The following is a 15,265-nucleotide window of genomic DNA, read 5'->3' on the forward strand; positions in this document are numbered from 1 at the left end:
TTTTTTTCTCATTTCCATGCAAAATTAGAAAGTGGGTATGGACACCCATGCTGGCCAAACCTCCATGGATGAGTTTTGAACTTGAGTTTTGGTTGATTTTAATTGAATTAAGTGATTTTAGTTAGGTTATATTGAAATATAGCAAAAATAAGCTAGAGAAATAATTTTCTCCCATTGAAACCCATTATGCCAAATTTTCTAGGGGAATATTGGCTGCTGATCTTGATGTTTATTTGAGGAATTATGATAAATAATGATGAATTATGAGCCTAGAAAAATAATGGGAATTTTCGGAGTAAAAATACGAATTTTTACCCACTAGGGGTATTTTCGTAATTTGCTATCGAGACTGATAATTCGCACCACACTGAGGAGCATTAAGTCAATTTGGGTGCAATTGAGGTATAGAAATTGAAAAAAATTAATTTGGAGTTTAAACGGACTCGTATATCGATTTATCGGGTAAAAGACCGAAATAGGCTAACATCTCGTTTAGGCAAAATTTAGACATTTTGCACTTCATATCATGCATTAGTAGTATAAATTAGTTTTTTTTGGTTTAGTACCAAAGTAGTAAACCTCTTAATTGTACAATTTGTCAAGGTGGCGAATCCTCTAGCAAGGGCAAAGAAATCGCACTCGAGGAGTAATAGTTGGAGTACCCAAATTTAGTTTTCAGAAACTGTGAGTAAACTTATTATCGTCTTAATTATCTAGAGTAGTTTTATACAATTGTGTGATTTTATGGAAAATAGGTTTAAATGGTAAATTGCTATGTTTTAAGAGAAATTGTGATTTTATAAAATAATTTTGTAAATTTTCTAGAAAATCGAATACTGGTTTTGAAAATAGAGTAATTGGAGACTCTGCTTGTGTTGTAAATTTATGGTTTTAAATTGAATGGCTAATGCCAATAAATGAGCATGAATGGCTAAACTGATTTTGGTGTTAGAATTATTTATACTGTGTATTTAGCCTTGAGAGGCTAGCTTGCGATAAATTACCATGTCATGCAGAAAAAGATTTTATAAATCAGGTGGTAGATAAAAGATTAGCTACTACAGTGGTGGGGGGTTCCATGGGCCAGCCTCTTAGAGGGGCATGGTAAACTCCTTTATATTCTCACCTCGGTCGTAGAGGCGCGTAGGGTATCTCTTGAGGTGGGCTTTTTGAGTGCACTACACGTGGACCATCGCATGAGAGTGAGACTCAGCCAACGCCAAGGAATGGCTATATTTCAAAATAAAATTATGATTTATGCGAAATATGAATTTTTAACAGCCTTGGCGGGCTCGGTTGGATACCCCTAGTCCAAGTGTCACCAAGTACAGGATTTAGCATGAGCCAAGTTTTAAGTAATTCACGAGCCATATTGATTAGTTGGCTAAAATGAATATTCGTGATGTGAAAAATTTGCTGAAATGAATTATTTTTAATTGTCTCCCTTTACTCGCCTTTAGATAGTTTAGATGGTGTCTGTTTACTCACTGGGATTTTATAATGTCACCACCCTCAATTCCCCACATTTCAAGTTCGAGATAGCCGGTAGATAGCCGATTGCATCAAGGACTTCAGTTAGCCTTGCATTGTTAAAATTATAGGTTCACAGACTCGCATCTTATTGGTTAGTTGGGGCCCCACGTGTCATTGTAAAAGTAATTTTATACTTTAGTTATCTGATTTTAAATATGTATGAACATATTTAGCTTTTACACCATGTTTTTAGTGAGTTTCGGTATTATCGAAGAAAAATGACGAAAATGCCCCTGTGAGCCAGAAAATAATATTTTATAATTTTGATTTGGAAACGACCTATGATTTCTTAAAATGCAAGATTTAATAACTGTCGCTCACCGAGGAGATGCAAAAGCTGATGCTAAGCCTTGCGGGGTTTCGATCGGCATTCGGGGTAATGAATGCCTATCGGGAAGTCGCGGCGGTTGTCACGGGCCTGATGGGAGTTTCTGGTCGTGACATTTCACCACTTATCCAAGTACGTTTTCTCCTTTAGTTGATCACCACGGTGTCCATTTTCCATTTGCACACTTCCTAGCATTAAACCAAATCTAATAATCTTAGTGTTTATCATTCCCATTTTCCTTTTTATTCAAACATTAACATCATGTTAATAACTAATACTATGCTAGAATCACCACTTTTCCTCACTTACCATTGCATATTCATATACATCTTGACACATTTTTACCAAATTTGCCTTTATCCTTTGCTTGCGTAATTCTTTAAATTATAATTACCGGTAACTTATTTATGACTTCAGTGCCCATATTAACCTTTTGCAGCCATTTTCATTCAAATTCGTCTTATATTTTCACACATAACCCACATATATGGAAGCAACAATCATTCTCACTTTCACTCGATTATTTCCAAGTTTACATGCATCATTATCTATTTAACTTTCAATACTTTGTTTCTCAATCCTCCATCCACAATATTCCTTTTTTTCATTTCTTTCAAACCACATGCCATACAAACTTAACAATTTTCAACTAGCTTATGCAAATAGATCCTTTCAACAACCATAATTCCTCACAATATTCAACTAACCGTAGGCTTTAAAACATAGTGTTAAGCTTACCGCTTTCCTTTTCCACTTTGAGTCCATCATGTACCCACTGGTTTATTGGCTTGTGTGTCACCAATTTTTCTCCAATCAAGTCAATTTTTGCTACCACAAGACATTTCTCTTAGTCACTAACTCATTTCAAAGATTACTCAAGCCAAAAACAAGAACCCTTACCTTTCCTTGCTTGAATAACAAAAACCAAGCTTTTTCTTCCTTTCTCTCTTTTTCTTTCTNAAGAATCCTTACCTTTCCTTGCTTGAATCACCAAAACCAAGCTTTTTCTTCCTTTCTTTCTTTCCTTTCTCCTTTCTTTCTTTCCTTTCTCCTTTCTTCCAACTGATCTCATCTATTTGCTTTCCAAGAGTACGGTTTTCCTTGCAAACATTGCCATTTTTCTTTTCAAATGCATGGTGGCAAAGTGAAATTGGCATGGAAGCTTGAAAATGGCATGGAGCATGGAGGAGAAGAGGAAAATATCTTGTGGCTAGAGATAAGAACCAGCCATGGGATAAGGATGAAGAGTCAAAGCTTCCTTTGGAAGTTTTGACCAACTTAATGGCAAAATTACTATTTTACCCTCTAAGGTTTTCACCCTTTTTAATTGTATCCTCCCACAATCTTTTAATTTCAATTTCTTTCCATTTTTCTTCCTTAGCACTTGTATCAATAAAATATTAAGTTCATGCTTCAACGCGGTATCACTGAAATATTTAAATATTTACTTACCCATGCTAGCTTTGTTTAATAAAAACACACGGGCACCATTAACGTCATTCTTCTCCGAAATTTCCTCATTCTTCTTCTCCCCCACTTAGATTAACCATATACTCCTTCTTCATGAAAAATTTCGATACTGAATAAAATATTAATATTTTAATATTATTTTATTTTAAAATTTTTCACTTGCGTCCTTAGCACCCAAAATATCTTATTTTGCCCTGATTCACTTTCAAATCACTTTTTATATCATTAATTCATCCTCAATTAATATCCGACAAGTTCTATTAATCAACATATCAAAGTACGGGGCGTTACATTAGCATTTTTGTGACACCCATTCCACAAACAATACCATTTAATCATATGTTATCCTATTATAGCCTAAACCATTGAATTATTGTTTATTTACTTTATTCTTTATTTTATTAACAAATTAAAACCTTCTATTCAGTTTTATGGGTGTGACGTGCACATGATACAATTATGAAATGCATGACATAAAATCTGGATAATGCCAAACAAAACCTTTTATTGAGGATATTTCCCGAATCCGCCCATCAAACTGGTGGGATCTGGGGATATTCTCTCACCTAGGGAATTACCCGCAAAACTCACCTTCACAAGTTTAACGAATAAATCCCATCATCGAGGTAATCATTCGCGTTTCAAAATAATTTTTTTTGTGAACGCAAACCTAATACAAGCAAAAATCTTTTATTAAAGATATTCTCAGAGCCCTCCCATTATACTAGTGGGACTTGAAGGCATCCCTTCATTTAGGAAATTTTTCGAAGGAACTCACCTTCGCAAGCGCCATCAGAAAGTCCCATTATTAGGGCTTCAACTCGTGCATATAATACGTCTACTGCCATGACATTTAACAATGCAATAATAATGTGTAATGTGCCTATAATTTTCCATATTCATTTCTTAACTTTCCCGCGACTCTTTTGTTATTTCTTGAAAAGTTATTTATTATTGCATATATATCATGAAATAATTTTTATATTTATTATTATTTTTTGCCTAACTATATTTCATTTTGTTACATATTTTTTACATTTAAGTATCTATTTATTTTTTCTATGTACATTTTCCTTTTACCTAAATACTATTTGTTTAAACTAAATATTTTAATTCATAATTATTATTATTTTTTATATTTTTTATAACTCAATTTTTTTCTACTTTAAATTACTTTACCTATTTTCTTTTTGAATAGCTATTTTTTTTCATCTTCCCTCATAAACCTATTTTTTATAACTAAATATTTGCCTCCTATATTTTATTTATATTCATTATTATTATGAGTTTATCCTCTTTAAAATTTTATTTTTAATACATATTTATTTATCATCATGAATATCATTATTATTAACAATACTACATATATTGAAACCTTAACTATATATATGCCATTTGTTCTCTTGCATTTATTATTATTATATTTATTATTATCATTATTTATTTTTGTTTTTATATTTTTGTTTGATTAGTAATTAAGTTAATATGTTTTTCATTTACTTAGAATTACAAACATCGGGATTCAAAATTAAAACCGTCCCATTGTAATGGTGGGGTCTTAATCGAAATCTCTAGTATAGAAAAGTTCATTCGGAATTATGACTTCTCATGTTTTGAATGAATGTTCCATCATCGATGCCATTTGTATAACTTATATATCATTCCCGTGATTAATATTATGACGTCTTTTCAACCAAACCTATATGCCTTCTTATCTATTAATAGTGACCCTAAACATTTATTTTATTTTTTGTATTATTCTTTACCTTATTATTTTTAGTATTTAGTTACAAATGCCTACTTTTTACCTATATCTATATTTTTTACCCTATTGCCATTCATATCTATATTTTAATTAACCTATCCCTTTTAAGAATAAATGTCTTTTTTATCTTTTTACTATATCTTATTTTTATGACCAAATATATTTTTTATTTTTCATTTACCTAACCTATTTTTCATATGACTAAATATATATATTTTTATATTTTCTATATTTTCTTTATATGTTTTTACTATTTTTATTACTTTTATTATTATTATTTTTCTATTTATTTAACATCTTGACTCTGAAATATCATATAAATTATTTTGTAACATTTCTCTAAAATTATTTGAAACTATCTAAATTAATCCCACATAAATAATATATTTTCAACGAACTATAATGGGCTAACTCCGAGCAAACTCAATCCACAACAAACCCACAAACACACAAAGGAAAGCTTTACCTTTCTTGACAAAGAATGGCCCAAGTTAACCAGCTTGTAAAAAGACAAACCAAACTTGTAGCACTTGCCAACCAAGTATCACCCAAAACGCATCATCTGGTGCTTTGCACATCGGCTCTTTCTCCTCTCCAAACGGTGCCATTTCCAGAACCTACTTTTGGCCCTTTAACGACTGCCAAATGATGTAGTTTTGAAGATCGAAACCTAGGTATTTAAGTGTCACAGCCCAATTTCTGGGCCAGGACTGGCGCAAGGGCTCAATGGGCTCAATCCACTAAGCCCAAGCAAGCCTATTTATATAATCTTACACATTGATCCACGTTTTTTTTTTAAATCCAAAATTCGTAGTGTTCAAATATAGTTCCTTTGAAAACAACTCACAAAACTCAGTCATACATTCATAATGGCATCAACAACCAATCATACCTTCATAATGGCATTAACAACCATTACATACATATATAGATTAACAAATGAATCTTAACATTTCACATCAAGTATTTATATACACATAATTGGACCTTGACCGTTAGCGGAGTGACTCTGGGCATGGTTGCTAACATCTAATGTTATAGTAAACCTACCGAGCAATGGTTAGGAAGGAACACCTCGTCCTAGGATCCAATCACCTTTAACTCAGGAAACCTAAAACATGAATTTTAAAAACGTGAGTACAAACTCAGTGAGTGAACATAGGAAGGGAACAAGCATCAATACAGGAAGTTTTAGAAAACATGATGTCACGACCTGCAACTCCCCTCGAGCCCGTGACAACCGTCACGATGTCCCGATCGACACTCATTACCCGAATGTCAACCGAAACCTCGCAAGGCTTTAATATCAGCTTCTCATTTCCCCTGTGAGTAACCGTTGCCAAATATCACGTTCTAAAAGATTTTAAACTATTTCCAACTTAAAACAATAAAAAAAATAATTTTCGTCTCACAGGAGTATTTTAGTCATTTTTTCTTGAAAATTTTGAACCTAGCTAATAATGTAGTATACGAGTGCAAAACACATATTTCATAATCAAAAATAAATTTGGATGTCTAAAACATTCGTTTAAAATGAATTTATGACTATTAGAATAAAATATTGAATAAAATATTCAATTTTCTCATAAAACAATATTTTTAGAACACTGCATAAATAATTTTTACAGCGTAAAAGTAAAATAAGTTCATATATATCGTAATACAGTAAGCCGGAGCATTTAATTTAATTTACAGTAACAAGTGGGCCCTTGAATAACCAAAAGTAAGAAAGATTGTGAACCTACAGTTTGAAGGATGCAAATCTAATGGTGGTCCTCGATGAAATCAGCTATCTATAGACTATCTTGAGCCTGAAATGGGTGGAAAGGAGGGTGGTGAGATTATATAATCCCAGTGAGTAAATAAATATCATCTAAAATATCTAAAGCTAAGTAAATGGAGACAGATAAAATAGATTAGCATACTGTAATTCATCACCTTTCAACTTGTTTCAACCAAATAAAATTAATTCATATAAATCGAGTAATCAACATGGCTTATGAATTTCTTAAAAGCTTTGGCTCGTGCCAAAATCATTCTCATGCCCAGTTATCAGGGATACCTTGATCAAGGGCTATCCCAATCAAGTCCGCCAAAGCTGTTAAAAAGTTATGTACGCATAAATCATGTTTTTATTTTGAAAACATAGCCGTTCCTTGGCGTTGGCTGAGTTCACCTTCACGTAGTTGTTTGGCGTGAAGTGAACTCTAAATGTCAAGCCTGACTCTACAATATGTTTATTAGGCCATTCTTACATAAGAATCCATGTTTCCTTACTTGGGTACCTTGGAAATCGTTAAAGGACGGTATTGTACCAAATGGTACAATTAAGTTGAATTAAGCCTCGAACTAGTCTGAATAGAGATTTTAAGATGAAATTGAGAATTTTAAAACCCCAGAATGATTTAAAATGGTGATTTGGAGTTCGAGGATCAATTTGGAGTCAAACCGAAAATTTCACTATTTATGGGCAAAATGGTAATTTTGCCACTTGAGGACAAAATGGTGATTTTTTTGAAAGATTTTGATCACATTTGACTTATTGGAGTATAATTTGAGTTTAAGAAGTGAAGAATTTTAATTTCGGTGTTTTTCCGAGCATAGAGGTAAAATAGTCATTTAGCCACCCAAGGGCAAAATTGTAATTTTACACCACCCAACACTTGTCCAGCACATGGATTTTACCCAATATTATCATGGATAATTGAGAAAATTTAAGTGGTGGAGAGAGATTGCTTAATGGCTAAGTATGACACATGGACCAATGGAATGGTGACATGTGTCAAAATCTCATCCATTCATTATTTTCTTTATAAATTAGCACAAAAATTAGCCCATTTCTCTTCATTATGGTCGGCCATAGCAAGAACAAAGGAAGAAAAGAAGAACACAAACCCTAGGTGGAAAAATTCAAGGGAAAAGTGTGAAAATTCAAGTCATCAAGCAATCAAAAGTAAAATTTCTTGATTTTGACTTGTGATCTATCTTTCCCATGCATTATTTTGTATTTTCCATGGTTGAATCACAAGATGTCATGAAGGATTCATGGCTGACAGAATTTAGAGAGAGAAGATTTGATGATTGTTTGGTTAGATTTTAAGATATTCTAGTGTTTTTAGTTAGTTAGTGATGTGTAGCATGAAAATCAAACAAGAAAAATTCATTTTCTCCCATAACCCATCATTGGCCGAATTTTCCATGTAGAGTGTGGATGATGACTTTGATTTTATTTCAAGTGAATTCGTTAGGAAATGATGATTTATGGTGTGAGAATCAAGTAGGAAAAATCATAGTATTGATGCACCCACCATGGCCGAATTTTTCAAGAGAAAATGTGAAGATGATTTTGCTAGATTTTATGCTATTTGAATTGTGTTTAATGATTTGGAGTATTGGGAGAAAAATGGAGTTAATTGGAGTTGAATTGGACATATTGGCCAATTAATCGGGTGATAAGACGAATTAGGCCAATACCGGATTTAGATGGTTACCCGTGCATTTTGCATTCCATATCATGCATTAGTAGTCTAAATTAGTTTAATTTCAATTTAGTACCAATGTAGTAAGTTTCTCGATTTTGTACTATGTCAAGGTGGTGAGTCCTCCGATAAAGGCAAGGAAATTTCATCCGAGGACCAGCAGTAAGAGTACTTCAAAAATCCACACTCTATACATTGTGAGTAACCTTACTATCGTCTTAATTATCTAAAGTGGTTTTTATCCGATTTTGTGAATTTCATGGAAAATGAATTAAATGATTAATTTTTCAATTTTATAAACCAAATGTGATTTAATGAAATGATTTCATAAAATTGTTTTAAAATTGAATAATGGCTTTGAAAATAGAGTAATTGGAGACCATTTGATGTATTGTGAATTTATGGTTCTAATTCATTAGCTTATGACAATATTGGCATGAATGGCTGAATTGGTATTTGTGTTGAAATGTATAAACTGTTGTTTGCCTTGATAGGCTAGATAATGATAAAATTGCCATGTCATGCTATTGAATTTTTATTGTATGGTGGGTTTAGCTTGCTGCAGTGGGCTGGTTCTATGGACTAGCCTATTAGAGGGGCACGGAACCTAGTCATATTCTTACCTCGGTTGGAGAGGCGAGTAGGATAACTCCCGAGGTATAACTTTAGAGTTCACTTCACGCCAAACCACCTCTTGATGATGAACTCCGCTAACGCCAAGGAACGGCTATATTTTTAAAATAAAAACATGATTTATGCGTACATAACTTTTTAACATCTTGGCGGACTCGGTTGGGATAGCCCTCGATCAAGGCATCCCTGATAATTGGGTATAAAAATGGTTTTGGTACGAGCCAAAGTTTTAAGAAATTCATAAGCCATGTTGATTACTCGATTTATATGAATTGATTTTGTTTGATTGAAATGAGTTAAAAGGTGATGAATTACAGTATATTAAACTGTTTTATCTGTCTCCATTTACTCGACTCTAGATATTTTAGATGGTATTTGTTTACTCACTGGGATTATATAATCTCACCACCCTCCTTTCCACCTATTTCAAGCTCAGGATAGTCTATAGAGAGCTGATTTCATCGAGGACCACCATTGGATTTGCATCCTCCAAACTGTAGGTTCACAAATTTTCTTACTTTCGGTTATTCGAGGGCCCACTTGTTACTATAAATTAAATTAAATACTCTAGCTTACTGTATTACAATATATATGAATTTATTTTACTTTTACGTTGTAAAAATTATTTATACAGTGTTCTAAAAATATTGTTTTATGAGAAAATTGAATATTTTATTCAATATTTTTATTTTATTCTAATAATCATAATTTCATTTTAAATGAAGGTTTTATATGTTTAAACTTATTTTTGATTATGAATTATGTGTTTTGTACTCGCATACTATATTTTTAAAGGATTTCGAGATTTTTGAGGAAAAATGACCAAAATGCCCCTATGAGAAAAAAATTATTTTTCTATTGTTTTGATTTGGAAATAGTTTATAATCTCTCAAAACATAATTTTAGTAACTAATAGTCACAGGGAAAGCGAGAAAAAGTGATGTTAAGCCTTGCAGGGTTTCGATTGACATTTCGGGTAATGAATGTCTATAAGGACTTTGCAACGGTTGTCACGGGCTCAATGGGAGTTTCGGGTCGTGACACTAAAAGTGTACCTCGGGAGTTACCTTACACGCCTCTCCAACCGAGGTAAAATTTAACGAGATTTCGTGCCCCTCTAATAGGTTGGTCGACAGAAAACCCGCCCACTACAGCAAGCTAAACCCACCATACAATAAAATTTACAATAGCATGACATGGCAATTATTTTATTTTATTTTACAGCCTTTTAAGGCAAATAAACAATTTATACATTTCCAACACATTTATCAAATCAACCATTCATGCCAATATTGCCATAAGCCAATCAATTAGAATCATGAATTTACAACACACAAAAACAGTCTCCAATTACTCTATTTTCAAACCATCATTCAATTTTAAAACAATTTTATGAAATCATTTCATTAAATATCATTTTGTTTATAAAATCGAAAAATTAATCATTTAATTCATTTTTCATAAAATTCACAAAATCGAATAAAACATACTTTAGATAATTAAGATGATAATAAGGTTACTCACCTCACAATAACGGGATTACTACATCGCTATTGATTCGTATGCATGTATAATTATTCCTAATTGCCAATCATATACATCGTTCGTCACGCTTCCACAACAACTTTCCTAACAACAATTTAAACCCAATACACTTAGTGCATCAATTCCACTTCTCTCTCTCATTTTATCATAAATCCACATTATTTCTCCTTATTTCTTCCAATATTTTACCATTCAACTTAACACTCTCAACCAAATTATGCATATAAATTCCTCCGACATCAACAATTCTTCACAACGAATCATTTAAAATTTCTTAACTTCATTCGAGCACTATTCGTAAATTTCACATTTTCTTCTTTACTTTAGTCCTATGACACCTCCTAATAAATATTTAAATATTGTATTAAAGTAATTTAAATTTAATTCATATCACTAATAATCAAAAATTTAATTAAACAAATGGCTAACTTAAAATAATACAATTTCATAATAGGCCAAATAAAAGCAAAGAAAATTTTCTTTACCTATTTGGACTAGATTAGGCCAAGTCCAATTTTTTTCCACCTTTATTCTCTCTTGGGCTTTTCCTCCTTTATGGCTATTGGGCCCTTTTTATGATCTCTCCCCATCTTCTTTTTATTGGGCCATGCCCATTTTTCTTTCTTGTTGGGCCATGCCCACTTTGTCTTTTTTTTTTCTTTTCTTTTCTTTCTTTCACCGTCCAGTAGCACCTTGCTTGTTTTTCTTTTTCTTTTCTCACATGCACAAGCTGTCCAAAAGTTCATCCTCTCTCTCCCTTTCACCGTCAGCCACAATTTCTTGTTTCTTTCAACCAATAATTTTCAGCAGCCAAAGCTGCTCATATTAACTTCAAAATCAGCAGCTAAGCTGCTCTATTTTTCCTCAAAAATCAACAACTTAACTGCACTATTTCTCCCTCAAAAATTAGTAGCCAAAGCCACAAAGATTAACAACCAAACCGCACCTTTCAACCTTTAAAATCAACAACTAAAATCATACCGTTCAGCCTTCAAAATCAGCAGCAAAGACTACACTTTTCAACCTTCAAAATTAGCAACAAAAGCTGCTCCTCTCACCCCTTGAATTGACAGAAAAATAGCTCTCTTTTCCTCCCTAAATGGCAACAAAACAGCCTACTTCAACTCAGCTGTTCCACCTTCATTTTCTTCCTCACCTCTCGACCTTCTCTTGTTTTTTTTTGCTCTTTTTGCTCACGCGTTCTTCTTATTTCTTTTTCTTCTCTTCACTAACCGACTTCTTTCTTCTTCTTTGTCTTCGTCACTTTACTTATTCAATTATATATATATATATATTATTTTTTTTTTTTCTTTCATGAATCTTCCAACTTGGCCGGCCCCTCACACCTTTCTTTCTTTCCCCTTTGTTCCACATGGCCGGCCCCCTTCCATCAATTTAATTAAAGAGTCTTTTGACTCTTTTTATTGACCACATGGGCGGCTACCCATGTTGGTCTTCCTTTAGTTATTTTATTTTATTTTATTTTTTTATATATATACCTACTTGTATTATTATTTTTGCTATTTGTTTATTTTATCTCTTCCATTTAATTTCTCTACATAATCCTTCAACTTTTATATTTTAAATTCAATCCCTTTGATGCGTCTAAAAATTTCAATTTTCATCTATCTTCCTTTCTCTGTACATGAACCACCAAAATATCAAAATTGCACTTCTACGCGGTAGTACCATAATATTTAAATATTTACTTATCCTTGTTTACTCGATTTAGCAAAGCACGCGTATTTTACTTTTGTCGCTCATTCTCTAAAACTTTTCTTGTATTTCTTCTCCCCCACTTGGATCAATCAGATGATCCTTCTTCGTGACTGATTTCGACATCCGGTTAAATATTAATATTTTAATATTATTTTATTAATAAAATATTATTTTATTCTAAAAATTTTCTCGTCTCCTTGGTACCCAAAATACCTTATTATGCCTCAATTGACTACTGAATCACCCTTTTATCTCACAAATTCTCCTTCGATAAAATATTATTATTTTATTATTATTTTCTCGCGTGTGGATCATTTTATCCTAAACTACTCCTTTCATCTTCCATCACATTTAAACATTATAATTGGCTTCAATTTGCATCTGATAAACTTTATTTGTCACCATATCAAAGTATGGGGTATTATAATCTCCCCCACTTGAATAGAATTCGTCTTCGAATTCACATTGATGTTGAGTTATCAATCTCATTCTATGATCTTATTCCATTTTTTCCCCTATAGGGACATTCGATTTATTCACCTCATTTACCTCCGGTTCAATTTAAATACTTCATTTATGTCAAGTATCATCATTTAGAACCAGATCAGCAATACCTTTCACAATCATGATCTCTTATATCGAGACACTAAGCATGCCTTCATCACCATCATTAAATTTGAACCATAATTTCATCTCAATTAAACCGATTTTGATCACAAATTATACTTACTTATGTATACCTAATCATCATTTTATTAGTTCGCTTCTTGCCAAACTTCTCAACCTTGATTCATTCGAATCATGCATGCCTTAAGCATTTTCAAATTCCAATTTCCATACTACCATAGGAGGTTTTCATTATTAGGCTTCATTATCCAAATTATCTTCAATCATCCTTTGTTCTATTCTTCCATAATAATATGACATCACTCTCCTTAAACCAATCTGCAATTTGTATTTAAAACTGCAAGACTTGAAATAAGGTTCTCCTTAAGTACCTTTCAATGTCAATACGAATTTTACTTCCAGCTTACGGCTTCCTCTTTATAGCCACATAACTTAATGCTTACTTTCATAAAATCCATAGTAGAACTCCTCTTGAGTATTTCCTTGGGGATACCTATCTCAAACTTATGTCTCATAGCATGTGATCACTTAACCTGTGACGTAGCCGTTAGACTCCTCAGCAAGTTTTAAAGTCACACATCTTATACTCACCTCGTATAATTTATAATTCTTTCTCAAATGTGTTTAAACATTCTTGAAACACTTAATCACTTATTTGCTCTTTCATACTCCAAGTATATCATTTCCATAAAGGTATGCACTTGCTCACCAAAATATTTAAATGCATGCTTAACTACTCATGCTTCAACTTATCCCCAAGAGTTTCTAGTATACCACGTAGTTTACTTGTGTTGTCACTAATCCTTTCCTTTCAACAAAGTCAAGACAAGATTTATATATTTTCATAACAATATTCTATATAAACTCATTTGCTATATCATTCTTGAAATCTTCATTCACACTCTCATCACTTGGTATTGACATCTCTTATCAACATCTCATACATTCATCTAACCTTTCCCTCACTTCCTCTTTAACGTTTTACAAGGTTTACTTTATTTCTTAAGATTTGACTTTAGTCAACACATTATTCATTTTAGCACTCCCCCAATGCACTTGTCATGACCCGAAACTCCCCTCGAGCCCGTGACAACTGCCGTAGTGCCCCGATGGGCACTCATCTCCCAAAATGCCAACCGAAACTCCGCAAGGCTAAATATCAGTTTCTCATTTCCCCCGGTGAGTAACCGTTACTAAATATGATGTTCCAAAGGATTTTGAGCTATTTCCAACTTAAAACAGATAAAATAAAAGTTTTCGTCTCACAGGGGCATTTTGGTCATTTTTCACTGAAAAATTTTGAAACCAGTTAAAAATTTAGTAAGCAAGTACTAATAGCATAATTCACAATCAAAAATAAGTTTAAGCATCTAAAACCTTTATTTAAAATGAAATTATAATTATTTGAACATAATGAGAAGATAAAACAAAATGTTCAATAAAATGATTTTATTTCTTTTAAACAGTAATTTTAGAGTTATACGTAAATATTTTTTTGTAACATAAAAGCAAAATAATTTCATTCATTTTGTGACACAGTAAACCAATGCATTTAAATTATTTAATTTAATTTACAATATCAAGCGGGCCCACAATGACTAGAAGTGAGGAAAACTGTGCACTTATAGTTTGGAAGACGCAAGTCCAATGGAAGCCCTCGATGGAATCGGCTACCTATAGCTTACTCTGAGCCTGAAATGGGTGAAAAAGAGGGTGGTGAGATTATAAAATCCCAGTGAGTAAACAAACATCATTTAAATCAGCTAAAGCCGAGTAAAATGAGACAATTAAAATATCCCATCATTTTAAGTATTTCACAATTTGAAAATTTATCCCAACCCATGCAATCGTTTATATTTCATTTAATTTCTCATTAAGGCTTATGGCTTTCATAAACATTTGGCTCACGCCATCAAATAGTACTCGATGACACCTTGATCAGAGGCATACACTCAAGCCCGCCAAGGCTGTTAAAATTTCGTATACACGTAAAACATATTTTTAGTTTGAGAAAAACATAGCCGTTCCTTGGCATTAGCGGAGTTCATCATCACGAGGTGGTTCGGCGTGATGTGAACTCTATCCATACCTCGAGAGATACCCTATGCGCCTCTCCGACCAAGGTACATATATATATCCGGATTTTGTACCCATCTAATAGGCTGG

Source organism: Theobroma cacao, chromosome 4, assembly GCF_000208745.1.
Source record: "Theobroma cacao cultivar B97-61/B2 chromosome 4, Criollo_cocoa_genome_V2, whole genome shotgun sequence".
NCBI classification, from domain to species: domain Eukaryota; kingdom Viridiplantae; phylum Streptophyta; class Magnoliopsida; order Malvales; family Malvaceae; genus Theobroma; species Theobroma cacao.